At 31.1% G+C, this 16,091-nt stretch overlaps 1 pseudogene; it reads right to left on the bottom strand.

Annotated features, from left to right (window-relative positions):
- Window positions 1–214: 214 nt before the first annotated feature.
- LOC131175834 (metalloendoproteinase 1-like) lies at window positions 215–1,284 on the bottom strand (annotated as a pseudogene).
- Between the last annotated feature and the right edge of the window lie 14,807 nt (window positions 1,285–16,091).

The raw sequence follows: 16,091 nt of genomic DNA, 5'->3' as shown, positions 1-16,091 counted from the left end.
AATATATATATATTAATTAAATAATGAGCAACCTTTCTCTCTTTTATAATTTTTATGACAAGCATGAAAATTCTCAAATTTAAAATTCTTTATTATGAGCCCCTTTCCAATAATTTGCCTTGAATTTAATTGTAGAGTCAGAAAAAACAAATAACTAAGATGCTTTCACCATATTATTCATAATTGAAAAATGAAAAGTACAATATAATATCCATTATATATGGATTAAGTTCCTTTCATATCTGGTAATTAAACATGACCACATGAATTGCTCTTTGATTATTCCATGTAAAACATAGATTTTGGTTGATTTATTTGGGTAGAGAGCACGTATGCCATCAATATCATCTGTGGTGAGTTCCCTTCCGATAGTACCTATTGGAATTATTGAATACATAATGGCATTTGAATCCTGACTGTGTGCAAGCCCAAGAAGATGACCAATTTCATGAGCAGCCACAGATTCCAAGTCAAATTGGATCATGTTGGGATTGCTACTCCAATCCTCATCTGCATCATAATGGAATCTTCCATCTTGGGGATAAAATGCATGAGCCAGCACCTTTTCTAGAGGCCCATCAAAAGCATCTCCATCTCCGTGATCACCTCTATAAAAACCGATTGCAATATCAGATTTGGAACCTGTAGGTGCTTCCTTAAAAGTGAATCGGGAAACACTTGCCCATCTCTGAAAAGCTCGCGAACAAGCAGACCTCATCATTTGGGTTTTGAACTGCAAAGTGAAAAGTGTAGGTGAGTTGATACTTAGAAGATGGCCATCTTTGTATTTCCTCGGGAAAAGCATAGTGTGAAACCATGTGGAACATTTTCGACTTGTGGTGGCTGCTGCTGGTTGGTTTTATGAGGATGTGAGATTGATGATAACGGGTACTCCACATCGTGGAATCATCATATCCTTGATGGTAGCAGAATCAAGACTGCCAGTGACCTCTAGCTTGTAAAATTTTTGGTAAGTTTTGAGTGCATACTCCAAAAGGTCATCGAAATCGTCAGTTAGATTATTGGTAATCATCACTTGGGTAGTATCCAAATTTCCTGAGATGCTTCTTGACCTCGTTAAGGCCAACAACATTTTGGCTCTTTTGGACTTCCTTTAGGCTTTGAAGAAATTTGAGAGTTTTCCCCCCATGAACTTCAGACTGATCTATAAAGAGCTGGATTGAAAAGAGCAGTAGGAGGAAGGTTGTAAGAAGATAGGAGAATTTGTGAGCCATTGCTATAGTTCTTTTAGTAACGAATGGCTTTCTTGGTGTAGTGGTTCATGTTAGTGTTTTGTTGCTATTTATTGACAAACTTACTATATAGCTCAAGGATACATGCATGTGTTTCATGCTACAGTCCTGCTTCTTTTGTTGTGTTCTTCAGTGTTTTCTTGCCAATTCATTCACAACTATCATTAGTGGAAAAAACTTACTTACCCTTGATTTATAATGGACTCAAGACACAAATATACGAGTCTCACATATTTTATATGTGTATTTCACTATACATATTGTATATTATATTTATGATGTATTGAATCTAAACAAGAATACGTGAGAGAGTATTGAGGATGTAATATAAATAACTTATCTACATTCTTTTTATATAAAAAAAGGAAAAATAATTCTTCTTCGATAGTTGTTTGGTGGTGGTGTTTCCTTATCTATATACATTATGTGAAAATATATTTATTTAAGTGTATTACATGAAAATAATGCAATGTTAATTCCCTAACAAACACATATGAATCATAACCTTACATGTTTGAGATGAAAATTTTATAATTTGCAGCCTGATGGGTATCAGTAGAACAACTACATATTTTAATGAAAATTTTCTTTTTAATTTGAAAGATGAAATTTTTCTTTGTTAATTGATCTAACTTTAAATAAAGATTGAAATTAAGGTACACAGTTTTGAAAATGTCTCAAATATCATTAAGTTAAAGTTGATTGATTGAACGATGATAGAGTTACTTACCATGCTTCATGTGTAACACAGAAATCATAAATGATTGTAGATTGACAAAGTGTGGAAAATTCGACTTTTTTCGTCTTTCACACTATTTATATGATAATGAAATAAAGCATCCTTTCCTTTCCTTGACGAGCGGATTTAAATAAAAATCTTAGCAAAGATAAGCAAGGCATCATATAATAAGTAGAGTTTGACATTCTTCAAAAATCAAAAAAGTAGAAAAAAAAAAAAAAGGAAAAGAGAACTTAGATAAGTTTATTTGACACCAAAGCAATATCAAAGTTGCAATGGCTGACTGGTAATATATTCCATGGGTGGAGATTGCAGACAATGTACATGGCATCAGTTTTGATGGCTAGTTTGCTTTTTCTCCTCAATGTAAGCACACATTGAAACCTCAAATTTCTTAATTTAAATAAAAATCTTAGCACAAATCAGCAAGGCGTCATATATTAAGCAGAGTTTGATGTAAACCTTCAAAAATCAAAAGATTAAAAAAAAAATTAGAGAATTTAGATAAGTTCATTTGACACCAAGGCAATATCAAAGTTGCAATGGGCTAACCAATAAGGCTTCCTTTTTGCTCTCTGTATGCGTTATAGTTCTTCTAGAATTGAAATTTGCTGCATCAAGAGTGGGTAAACATATGCAAGTTTCCATTATATAATTACTTCCTAAAAAAAAAAATCATTTTGTTGTGATAAATATCAAAACCTATTGGATAGAAAAGATCAAATCTTTTCATTAGTTTTAAATTATAGTCAAACGTTTTAATTTTACACGATATATCACAACCTCTGGGAGATTTAGGAGTAATTGTAGCCAAATCTCAAACTTTCTACTAACAAAATGCGTATTTTAAGATGTTAAATGCTATATTTATGTTGCTTCTTTTTGTTAAAAAAATTAATTTTATTTGATTTTGAGACTTGGTTATAATTACTTCCAATCTTAAAGGCTGATCAAATATATGATTCAAAATTATAACGTTTGAATATAATTATCAATTAATAAAAAGATTTTACCATTTATGTCTAATTGGCCAATATCAAATTATAAGGAAAGAAAAGAATCAATGAGTGATTGAATCAAACATTTGGAGAACAATTCTAATTACCAAGAGAATGAGAAATCAATTAAAATACATGGAACTCTATTGAAAGTGAAATTGATGGCCTGTAGGCAAGACCAAGAGAGGAATGATGGACTTGTGTTAAGTAGGATTACATAAATTATGGTTAACATGGGCAAAATTTCCATTTCATAGTGAGAACTTGGCTCAGGCCAATCAATATGTATAGGTGAAACACATCTTTTTACATAATATGAATTTTTAGGTAATATTATATTAACATTATACATTCCAATCAAATCATATAAAATTATTAAATTATTATTTATTATACCTTTCTTCTAAATAAAATGAAATTAAAAAAATTACCTTCTTTTTATTATTTTATCTTTTTCTTTTTTTAAAAAAATAGCAATATTCTATTAATCAGTAATAATTCATCCTCACTTAATAATCAAAACTTTAATTATGTGCATGGATGAGATTACATTAGAATTGGACTAGGCCTTGGATTATAGGGCTTATTTATGTATCTTTTTCTTGTCCATGAAATACCATTGCCAAAGACAAAAACATAATGCCTGTGGAGTATTGAAGAACAAAGTATCTAGGCCTAGCCTTCTTTTGAGCTAGCCCATTCATAAAATTTGTTTCCCGAGTGTTCCTATGGAGCACAATGAATTTTACATTTACAATTTCAATCTAATTTTATGAAATTGAAAATAATTTTAAATTATCCTTTGATAATTCTTAATTCTAACTCTGAAATCATAATCTTTTACTTAACTTACAATTAAGCGAATTATATTTTAATTTTAATATAAATATTTTAATTTTATATTAATTATATAATATTTAAAATTAAATAAATAAACATTTTCTATCTATTTATTTATTAATTCATTTATCATTATTATATTATTATTAATTATTCAGTCATTATATCAGTAGTTATACTTTTATATATACAGAGCAATAGTATACAGTAAATATTAAAAATATTTTATTACATCTTTAGAATATCAAAAATAACATAAAAATTTTAAGGCATAATTCTAACATATTTTTCGAGCAACATGCTTCCAATTCAATTGAATGATAATTTCGAAATTACACTGAGGCCAGAGAAAAATGAAACCCGGAACCTCCCAAACACATCGCCTTAACCCCTCCACATATGCCTTCTAACAGGGAAATTACCCATACGAAAAAAAAAAAAAAAAAACCAAAAAACAAAAAAAAAAAACAAAAACAAAAACAAAAAGGGGATTACCTTATATTTATTTACCAAAAAGGGTGAGAAGTGTTGAGTTAGAGAAGAGAGACAAGCATACTCTAGTATGGTTAACGATTAAGTGGAACAAAATAATAAAAAAAAAAAAGTAAAAAAACTAAAATAAAAAAAAATAATAAAAAATAAAATTATCAACTGAACTCTATTTAAAGTAGCGATTATCAGCCACTTTGACATAAGAATATTAAAAAGTAATAGGGCATCAGTGAGGGGGTTAATCATGGTAGCTGAGTGCTACCATGGGTAGCACCAAGCTGACACATCCCACATCAGTTGTTGCCCTTCGTCTTCCCCACCAACGCTCCATCCATTATACTAGTCCCCTATAAATATGTTCTCTCCCTCTTCTTTTAGTGTTTTTTCCCTTTCCCATTTAGTGTTCTCTCCCTCTCAGTGTTCTTTCCTCGTTGAAGATTGAAGGTATGTTTTTTTTGTAATTTTATTTAATGATAAATTTAGTGTTAAAAAAATAATATTTGTAGTAGTAAAATATTTTTAAAATTTAATAGTGAAATAAAATATTATATTATAGTTGAAATAGTGTGGTTAAGAATTTGAATCAATAAAAATGAAAAATTACTATTAGTAAGAATTAAATATTTTGTTGTAAAATTTAAATTAGAAAAAATTTTTAGCTATAAAATATGATATTATGTATAAAGAAGGAAATAAAATATTTGAAAATAGAAAAAATATTATTATTAATCTTATTATGTATTGATAAATTTTTTGAGGGAAAAAAATAGGTGAAAGTAATATAAAATGAACTTTTTTAGTTATAAATAATGAATATATATTAAAAGTATAATAAATGAAAAAAAATATATAGAGATAATTTTATTTTTGTTGTGTAACATATTTTTTGGTAAAAGCAATTGGTAAATTTATGGACAATATATTACATATTTTTTTAAAAAAATTTATATAATATATTTATAATGTATTTAAAATAAACATGAGATAAATTCATAATATTATAAAAATTTAATTATGTATTGCTAGATTCAGGGAAATAGGATGAAATCTATATATGTATTATTTTTTTTTTTTGTCTAATTTAGTAGTGTGGTAAAAAGAAATTATTAGTGAAAATGATATTTTATGCTGTAAAATTGAAATTAGAAAAAAAATAATTAAAAGTATTTTTAGTTAAAAAAATATAGATTGAAATTATTTTTTTTATTTTTGTAATATATCTTATGTTGAAATATTTAAATTGAAATTATTATAAAAAAATTTAATTATGTAATTTAATTGTGAATATGTTATTTGATTTAGAAAAAGAGAATAAAATGTATATATGATAATTTTATTTTTTTATGTGAAAATAATATGCCGATAGTAATTGTAATTAATTTTATTTTTACTTTTAATATTATTGATTATTTAAATTTAAATTCGTAATACTGAATTGAAGGTACAAAAATAAAGAAAAATAAAATAATGTTTTTTATGTGTAACACGCCTACTGTTGCATGTGGCAGCTGGTCGCTGCCTTGGATAGCGCCTACTGCTGCCTGACGCAATTGGCTGCTCCGCCATTTTTTTTTGGTTTTAGTCCATCAAATTACAGTTCAGTCCAAATAAAATTACAGATCAGTCCAGTTGCAATGTATGGTAGCGCTCCATTCGTTGACCCCTTTTTAATTATTTTTTTTTTCATTTCAGTCTTTCTATTTTTTTTCAACCACTTACAACCTATTTAGTATTGAATTTTAAAGGTGGAAATTATTTTTTTGAATAAAAATATTATTTTAAATATTGTTAAAAAAAATAATTAAAAAAAATTATTTTATTATTTTAATATTTTTATAATTAAAATTAATTAAATTTAATTTTTAATTATTTTTTAATATTTTTTAACTAATATCTTTTAAAAAAGTGATTTTTTTAATAATAACTTTAATAATAATGACAAAAGAATTCTTAGTGCTACCTATGCTAGAGATTACCTGTCTCTTTCCTCCAACTTAGCACTTTCCACCCTTTATTGATAAATAAATCTAAAGTAACCCCCTTTGATATTTTTTTTTTCTCATTATTCCCTCTGGGTAATTTCCCCCCTTCTAACCCTCCTTCAATACCATCCAAGGCTCACAATTAAACCCCAAACCCCATCCCTCTCTGGCTAAAACGCCCAACCTCCGATCTGTTTATTTTGAAAATCTTCCTAGGGATTGGGATGCTAAATCTTTTCGGTAATTCTTCTCTAGATTCGGCAACAATGTAGAATTTGTCATTCCTAGAAAGCTTAAGCGCAGTGGGACGCGGTTTGGGTTTGTTCGTTTACCTTTAGCATATGGGATTGATGACATGGTCCGAAATATTGATCGTTTTTGGATTGGAAGTTATAAGTTGAGAGCATCCATTGCAAAGTGCAACAGGAATCCAACCTCTTTTCCTGATCATGGCAAGCAGAAATTTTGGCGGAGTAATAAGGGCTCAACCTCTCTTTGAAGAAGAAGCATAATAAGACTAATAGACAGCAGTGGGTTAAGAAGCATAATCTGGCTCAAAAGTATCAAACTCGTGATAATACATGTAATGAAGGCAATAGTAAGGTTGCTAAAGAGAAAGACAGTAATATAAGTAATGAAGGCAATAGTAAGGGTGCTAAAAAGAAAGAGTGTTCCCATGAAGTCAAGTTCAGTGCTCCCGTGAAGTCAAGTTCGGGCTTTGATTTTTGCCCAGGACAGCCCTATCCGGATCATGCAGAAATGGAGTATATTATTGGAGATAAGTATGTTTTTTCTGATGAAAATAAAGAGTGGCTGGATCGATCTGCAATGGCTACCCTGCATAATATCTAATCTCTCTCGGTTATACAAAGCCATTTTCTCTCTGAAAGGGTTCTATCTGTCACAATCTTGCCTATGGGAGGATGTCTTGTTCTCCTAAATTTTGAATCATAAATTTTAATGAAACACTTTTTGAAAGAAGATAAAACTTGGTTATGCCAATGGTTCGATGATATCAAACCCTGGCAGGACCTTCATAGACTTTTTTCACGGGTTTTCTAGCTTAAGCTTTTTGGAGTGCCCCTTCATGCATGGACGAATGAATTTTTTCGGTGGATTAGCAGTAAAGTGGGAGAGTTCATAGCAGTGGATAGAAGCACTTCGTCTAAAACTAAGATTGACTTTGCAAGAGTGTTAGTTTGCATTCCAAACTTGGTCCCAGTTAACAAAATTGCAACTTTTGCTTTGGGTAATAAATATCATTGATTTTTTTTTTCTTTGCCCATATTTCTACAATCCTTGTTCTAGAAATCCTTCAACATCGGGCAAATTACCCAGAGGATGTAATTAAAAAAAAAAATACCAAAAAGGGGTTGCCTTGCACTTATTTACCAAAAGGGGGTGAGAAATACTGAGTTGGAGGAGAGAGATAGCTAGACTCTAGTATGAGTAGTGACTTGGGAGGTAAAAAAGACAAAAATATTTTATGAGGACTGAAATGAAAAAAAAAAATAATGAAAAACGAAGTTGTTAGCCTGCAACACCCCTCACCCGACTATAGTGTAGCCAAGCAAGGCGTGCTACAATCGGTGTCAGAGCACCCTAACTTATCTTACTTTATTTTTTTAATAATTTTCAATTCGTTTAATTTAACATCAATTATTTGTCGACGGAGAAACCAGTGGAGTTTCTCCTATTTATTATCGTTTGGCATATTTCAATATTCACCTGTTTGAAATTCAACAATATTTTCAAAATAAAATCTTATCAACACTAATCATAATTATCTCATCAATCATTCTCATAATTTTTTTCATACTTCAAATCTCATCCATGCATTTCCATTCATACTCAATTCATATGTAAACATTCTCAAATTACATAAGCAAAATTTTCAAATTTTCTTAATTTATATAATTTACAAAATAATTACAAAATTTCATAATTTACATGATATATAAATTAATTACATATGAAAAAGCTAATTAATTAATTTACATCGCATTCTTATTAATTACCTATTCATAATATACATTACAATACAATATCTAAGCATTTTGTACAAAATATAAAATATAATCTATATGGGCCCTATCTATATGTATTGCTGAGGAGGTGATAACCTTGAATACTTCAGACACTTCTGCAGATCAGAACTTCCAAAATTCCCAGTCAAACGTCCATTGGGTTCTAGCTTCAGTACCTGCGCGAAAGAAACAATTCCATCGCGCTAAGCATTGCTGCTTAGTGGTGCAATAATATAACAAGAAAATAATATACAAATAAAGATAGAAACAAAATTTAGATAATTAAGATTTATTTATACTTCACATGCGATTTCTAAAATTTAATATGTTTTATCCTAATTTAGTCTTCTTTGGAAGTATTCATTTCGCTAATATACAGTAATAATGTACAAAGAAAATGATCTAAAAATAATAAATTTATGCTTATATTATTATATAAGTCACATTTGCAATATTTATTTATGTTATAATTTTATTTGCTAATCTTTTAGCATTTTCTCAATGCTTGCTAGGTTGTCTCAGATTATCTCATAATAAGTAAATTTTTAATATCGGTCCAGTTTATTTCAATTCTTTCTAATAAATAACTATTCTAATTTATTTTATGTCATCTTACTCATTTATTTTATTTAATTTCTAATATTTTTAATTCCTAATATGCTTAACTTATTTCAATAAATTTCACTACCCAAGTAACCTATGACAGGCTGACTAAACTGGATAACGGGTCGTTAGCACTGGACACCGCAGTGCCTTGGGCCGTCATACCATGGGACGCAGAACGTCAACCATGTATGCAGTCAGTATGGCTAAAAAGCCATGATAACACATAATCGGGCATAAAAACCATGAATGTTGGCATAAAGCCATGAATACGGGCATAAAGCCATGAGTACGGGCACAAAGTCATAATTACAGGCATAAAGCCTTTCGCAGTACTGCTAAAACAATACCCTATTGGCATGCCAAACTATCCAATCTGACACACATGTCTAGGCAATACAAGGGCACATAATATTATTAAATATTAATATATTGTATTTTATGACTTCATTATTTCATGATAAATTTCATAATTTATACATTCATCATAATATTCATACATTCCTTACATCATTCATATTGATCACAATTCATAACAATGGTGTTCATAAACCATTGTACTCAAAACGTTCTTCCTTTCTCTTATAAAGAAAACTAATGTTCCATTCATATTTTCATGTGATTCATTTATTCATTACAATATTTATATGGATTCATAACTCATACAAGGTATTATTATCTTATTTGTAATGGAAACATAAATCTAATGTAAACCTCATCCCATTTATACTCAATAATCCATCTAGGTTAATTTCATTTCATATTCGAGTGATATCACTCATGTTTTATTAGACCTACTAGTAATGGGAATACAAATCTTAACTATATACTCACATAACTTAAATGTTCATTAAGTCATTTAGGTGAATTACTATTTCTATTCTAAGTAATCCATGAATGTTTTATGGATTCCAAAATTTCATACATTAATTTCCTCTACCAATTTAGTTATTATACTTAATAAATTTATTGAACCTAAGTTCTCCAAGATACCACATTTTGCATTCAAAATTTGTTGGTATTGGTTGCCAATACCATTTCCAAGCTTAATGTTAATTGGGCAAAATTTTCAGTTTTCATGCTTTATTTTTATTGTTCCATTGGTCATTTTTGCAGTGGGAATTTGGCAAAATGATCAATATGAAAGTTGTTCCTTATTTTGTCTAGTTGAATTTCTTTTTTTGAATCACTCCATTTTTAGTTTTGTAGCTCAAATTATAGCCATTTTACCATAACTGGCCGGAGTGACCTATAACCAGATTTTCTGGGCAATTTGATTCTGCCAGATTTTGTGACCTAAGTTTGGTTGGCAATTTGACTAGGTTATGGTCAGAATTTGGATTTGTGTTCTTCATGAAAGCTGTTGGCCTATATCTCAGCTTGTTCCTGGTAAAATTTCAGGTCAATTGGACCTTTCTACACTGAGTTATGGCCAAATGACTAAATACTATTCATTTGGTCATTTTGCCCAGGCAGACTGCAGGTCACCCGGATTAGGGCAAACTTTTGGTCCACTTGGTTTGGTTTTCTGGGCATGGTTTCTTCACCACAGTTGTGCCATTATGTGTCTAGTTTCATGTCCAGTTGGTCTTGTACCAATTGAACCTATACAACTCCATTTATAGCTGCCCAAACATACTGGACTCACATCCAGACCTGCAGGGCCACTCAAGGTAGCATACCATTTCAATTCCAATACCACAATGGTCTCCAATTTATGGTCAAAGTTCATCAAATGGTCACTAATTGACCATTAGAACTTCCATTTACCATCAATATGGCCAAACCCTAATATAGCTTAAAACCCAAATTTTCAAATATCCATTCATGCACATACATCAATTCAACATACTTAATGATGTTTAAATCTCATACTCATGTTTAAGACCACCCATATACAACTTAAATTCATTCAAAACTCATCAACACTTCCATCACTAAGGTTGCCAAAAATTTTAATTGGTCCATACATGGATATGTTCTTTTAATTTTATGAATTTCTAACTAAATCCATATACCTAACTTCAAATTTAAAGAAAAAAATGGAGGGATATGACACTAACCTCACTTGTGTCCAACTTGCCCTTGCCTAAACTTCAATTTCCTTTCACTTCTTGGCTGCCACTATCTTCCTCAAGGTGTGGGATCAATTTTTATTGAAGTGATCTAGGGTTTTTAAGGTGAAATGGTGGGTGAACTCAAACTTGGTGGAGCTTTAATGGTGGTTTCTTTCTTCTCTTTCTCTCTTATTTTCCTTTGTTACGGGTGATTGGGGAAGACAAGTGCATATTGGTTTTTCATTTTGTCTCTTTTTTATATAGTTTTTATCCCTTTTAAGAGGCTTGTCAATTTGTGATTGGGTGGAGAGTATTTAATGACATCATATGATGTCATAATTCCTAATTTTTTTCATTTTTCTTTCCTTTTCTTTTCTACTCATTTCCAATTCAATTTTTAGCAATATTTATTCATATTTTAGATCATAATAATTATTTACTTAACTAGACAAGTCGGTCAAAAATCATCTCTGAAGACGAAATGACCAAAATGCCCTCCGTTTGGCTTAACAGACTAAAATTATTTGTACCGATTGAAAAATTTTTCTAAACCTTTTCTTGGCATTCTAATGTCATAGAAACCTCAATGACTCTTCTCTGGAGTCTCAAAAATTATTTTATGAATTTTCTCCCGGGTCTAGGATTCCTAGTTGCGAGAACCGCAACTTCCTACTGGGTTACCCATCGCTAGGGCACCGGCTCATTTAACTTGGTTGTATTTTATTTCTAAAATTTTTCCCAAATTTTTCTTATTAATATTTGAGTTATTTATGACTCCTCACTCTATTTTAATTATTTTTCCAGACGTTCTAGTTGTCCGGACCGACACCGGTCATCGAAACAGTAGAATGTGCAGAATTGTTACAGTGAGGGTGTTACAATTCTTCCCCTCTAATTTAAATTTCGTCCTTGAAATTTACTAGGTGTAGGTATCTGAGATAATTCTTTTATCTTTCTATTGCTCCCTCTGTCAACTTCTTTTATATATATGGTACTATTTAGTCTTTTCGAATCTATCATTATACACTTAGGCATATCATAAAGGAAATACTTTACCTCAAATTCACATATGGGGCTTCTTGCTCGTCTTCGGCTTGGGTGACATTTGGAAGTAGTGTTACTGTTGTACTTGGTCCTTCCACGACCTCTGTCTGGGTCCATGGTAAATTCCTCTTAGGACAATCTTTCAGACGATGGTCTATGGCCCCACATCTATAACAAGCTCTAATCAATCCCCTACATTCACCTTTATGCCACTTGTTACAATGGCCACATTTTCTTACTAGTCCTGGCGCACTCATTACTAGTGTTTCTGGTTGATCTCTTCTGGGTATAGGCCTGGGTCTAGATCTCCTACTTTGATCAGATGTCTGACTTAACTGTTCTCTCGGCCTCTTATTACTAGACTGTCCAAATTTCCTCTTTTGCTGATCACCACTCCTCTTCTGTTCCTCTTCATGAACACAGCTAATATATTTCTTTCAAAACTCCATCAGAAAGAATTCCCAAGTTACGTCGGCTGGTGGCACTACCTTGATTAGAACATCCCACCACCGATATGCAGCTTCTTGTAACAATGAAACTGCACACTCCAAACTCTGTTCTGGTGTGCAATGGAGCTGCTGCAGAACTCTTTCAGTCCTTTCTAACCAATACTCAGCTGCTGAAGAATCATCTTCCTTTTTACCATTGAAATCTACAGCTCCATACTTCCTAATTTTTCCTAAAGGTGATTTCTGCTGAGACAGTAGTGGAATAACCCCAGTCATCTATCGAAAGAATCTAGTCATCTGCTCAAACAAGGCCTGTTGGGGTTGTACAGGCACCTCTTACACTGGTGGAGCAAGATCTCCCCAATTTCCAATATCACTCCCAGTCGGGATACGGCTTACTACTTCTTCTTCTATTGCCCTCTGCGATTCTGAGTCCATACCTTAACCTAAAATAACAAAGAAAATAGATCTACATTAGTGTTACCTTGACTCATATGAATGCAATGCATGTCATGCACACAATCTTATTCTATCTATCTATGCCTAGGAACGCCTAAACTATGCTCTGATACCAATAAATGTAACACCCCTCACCCGACTATAGTGTAGCCGAGCAAGGCGTGCTACAATCGGTTCTAGAGCACCCTAACTTATCTTACGTTATTTTTTTAATAATTTTTAATTCGTTTAATTTAACATCAATTATTTTTCGACGGAGAAACCAGCGGAGTTTCTCCTATTTATTATCGTTTAGCATATTTCAATATTCACCTGTTTGAAATTCAACAATATTTTCAAAATAAATTCTTATCCATGCTAATCATAATTATCTCATCAATCATTCTCATAATTTTTTTCATACTTCAAATCTCATCCATGCATTTCCATTCATACTCAATTCACATGTAAACATTCTCAAATTACATAAGCAAAATTTTCAAATTTTCTTAATTTACATAATTTACAAAATAATTTCAAAATTTCATAATTTACATGATATATAAATTAATTACATATGAAAAAGCTAATTAATTAATTTACATCGCATTCCTATTAATTACCTGTTAATAATATACATTACAATACAATATCTAACCATTTTGTATAAAATATAAAATATAATCTATATGGGCCCTATCTATATGCATTGCTGAGGAGGTGACAACCTTGAATACTTCAGACACTTCTGCAGATCAGAACTCCCAAAATTCCCAGTCAAACGTCCATTGGGTTTTAGCTTCAGTACCTGCGTGAAGGAAACAATTCCATCGGAAACAATTCCATCACGCTAAGCATTGCTGCTTAGTGGTGCAATAATATAACAAGAAAATAATATACAAATAAAGATAGAAACAAAATTTGGATAATTAAGATTTATTTATACTTCACATGCGATTTCTAAAATTTAATATGTTTTATCCTAATTTAGTCTTCTTTGGAAGTGTTTATTTCGCCAATGTACAGTAATAATGTCCAAAGAAAATGATCTAAAAATAATAAATTTATGCTTATATTATTATAAGAGTCACATTTGCAATATTTATTTATGTTATAATTTTCTTTGCTAATCTTTTAGCATTTTCTCAATACTTGCTAGGTTGTCTCAGATTATCTCATAATAAGTAAATTTTTAATATCGGTCCAGTTTATTTCGATTCTTTCTAATAAATAACTATTCTAATTTATTTTATGTCATCTTACTCATTTATTTTATTTAATTTCTAATATTTTTAATTCCTAATATTCTTAACTTATTTCAATAAATTTCACTGCCTAAGGAACCTATGAGAGGCTGACTAAACTGGATAACGGGTCGTTAGCACTGGACACCGCAGTGCCTCGGGCCGTCATACCATGGGACGCAGAACGTCAATCATTTATGCAGTCAGTATGGCTAAAAAGCCATGATAACACATAATCGGGCATAAAAACTATGAATGTTGGCATAAAGCCATGAATACGGGCATAAAGCCATAAGTACGAGCACAAAGCCATAATTAAAGGCATAAAGCCTTTCGCAGTACTGCTAAAACAATACCCTATTGGCATGCCAAACTATCCAATCTGGCACACATGTCTAGGCAATACAAGGGCACATAATATCATTAAATATTAATATATTGTGTTTTATGACTTCATTATTTCATGATAAATTTCATAATTTATACATTCATCATAATATTCATACATTCCTTACATCATTCATATTGATCACAATTCATAACAATGGTGTCATATACCATTGTACTCAAAACGTTCTTCCTTTCTCTTATAAAGAAAACTAATGTTCCATTCATATTTTCATGTGATTCATTTATTCATTACAATATTTATATGGATTCATAAGTCATACAAGGTGTTATTATCTTATTTGTAATGGAAACATAAATCCTAATGTAAACCTCATCCCATTTATACTTAATAATCCATCTAGGTTAATTTCATTTCATATTCGAGTGGTATCACTCATGTTTTATTAGACCTACTAGTATTGGGAATATAAATCTTAACTATATACTCACATAACTTAAATGTTCATTAAGTCATTTAGGTGAATTACTATTTCTATTCCAAGTAATCCATGAATGTTTTATGGATTTCAAATTTCATACCGTAATTTCCTCTACCAATTTAATTATTATACTTTGTGTCTTTGTATTACTATTCACATTACTATTCACTCAAATTGTTGAATTTTTAATACATAATAAATTTATTGAACCTAAGTTCTCCAAGATACCACATTTTGCATTCAAAATTTGTTGGTATTGGTTGCCAATACCATTTCTAAGCTTAATGTTAATTGGGCAGAATTTTCAGTTTTCATGCTTTATTTTTACTATTCCATTGGTCATTTTTGCAGTGGGAATTTGGCAAAATGATCAACATGAGAGTTGTTCCTTATTTTGTCTAGTTGAATTTCTTTTTTTGAATCAGTCCATTTGGAGTTTTGTAGCTCAAGTTATGGTCATTTTACCATAACTGGCCGGAGTGACCTGTACCCAGATTTTCTGGGCAATTTGGTTCTGCCAGATTTGGTGACCTAAGTTTGATTGGCAATTTGACTAGGTTATGGTCAGAATTTGGATTTGTGTTCTTCATGAAAGTTGTTTTTCTATATCTCAACTTATTGCTGGTAAAATTTCAGGTCAATTGGACCTTTCTACACTGAGTTATGGCCAAATGACCAAACACTGTTCATTTGGTTATTTTGCCCAGGCAGACTGTAGGTCACCCAGATTAGGGCAAACTTTTGGTCCACTTGGTTTGGTTTTCTGGGCATGGTTTTCTGGGCATGGTTTCTTCACCAAAGTTGTGCCATTATGCGTCTAGTTTCATGTCTAATTGGTCTTGTACCAATTGAACCTATACAACTCCATTTATAGCTGCCCAACTGAACTCACATCCAGACCTGCAGGGCCACTCAAGGCAGCATACCATTTCAATTCCAATACCATAATGGTCTCCAATTTAAGGTCAAAGTTCATCAAATGGTCACTAATTGACCATTAGAACTTTCATTTACCATCAATATGGCCAAACCCTAATATAGCTCAAAACCCAAATTTTCAAATATCCATTCATGCACATACATCAATTCAACATA

Source organism: Hevea brasiliensis, chromosome 18, assembly GCF_030052815.1.
Source record: "Hevea brasiliensis isolate MT/VB/25A 57/8 chromosome 18, ASM3005281v1, whole genome shotgun sequence".
Taxonomy (NCBI): domain Eukaryota; kingdom Viridiplantae; phylum Streptophyta; class Magnoliopsida; order Malpighiales; family Euphorbiaceae; genus Hevea; species Hevea brasiliensis.
The sequence above is the reverse complement of the archived record's forward strand: the minus strand, read 5'-3'. Positions and strand labels throughout refer to the sequence as shown.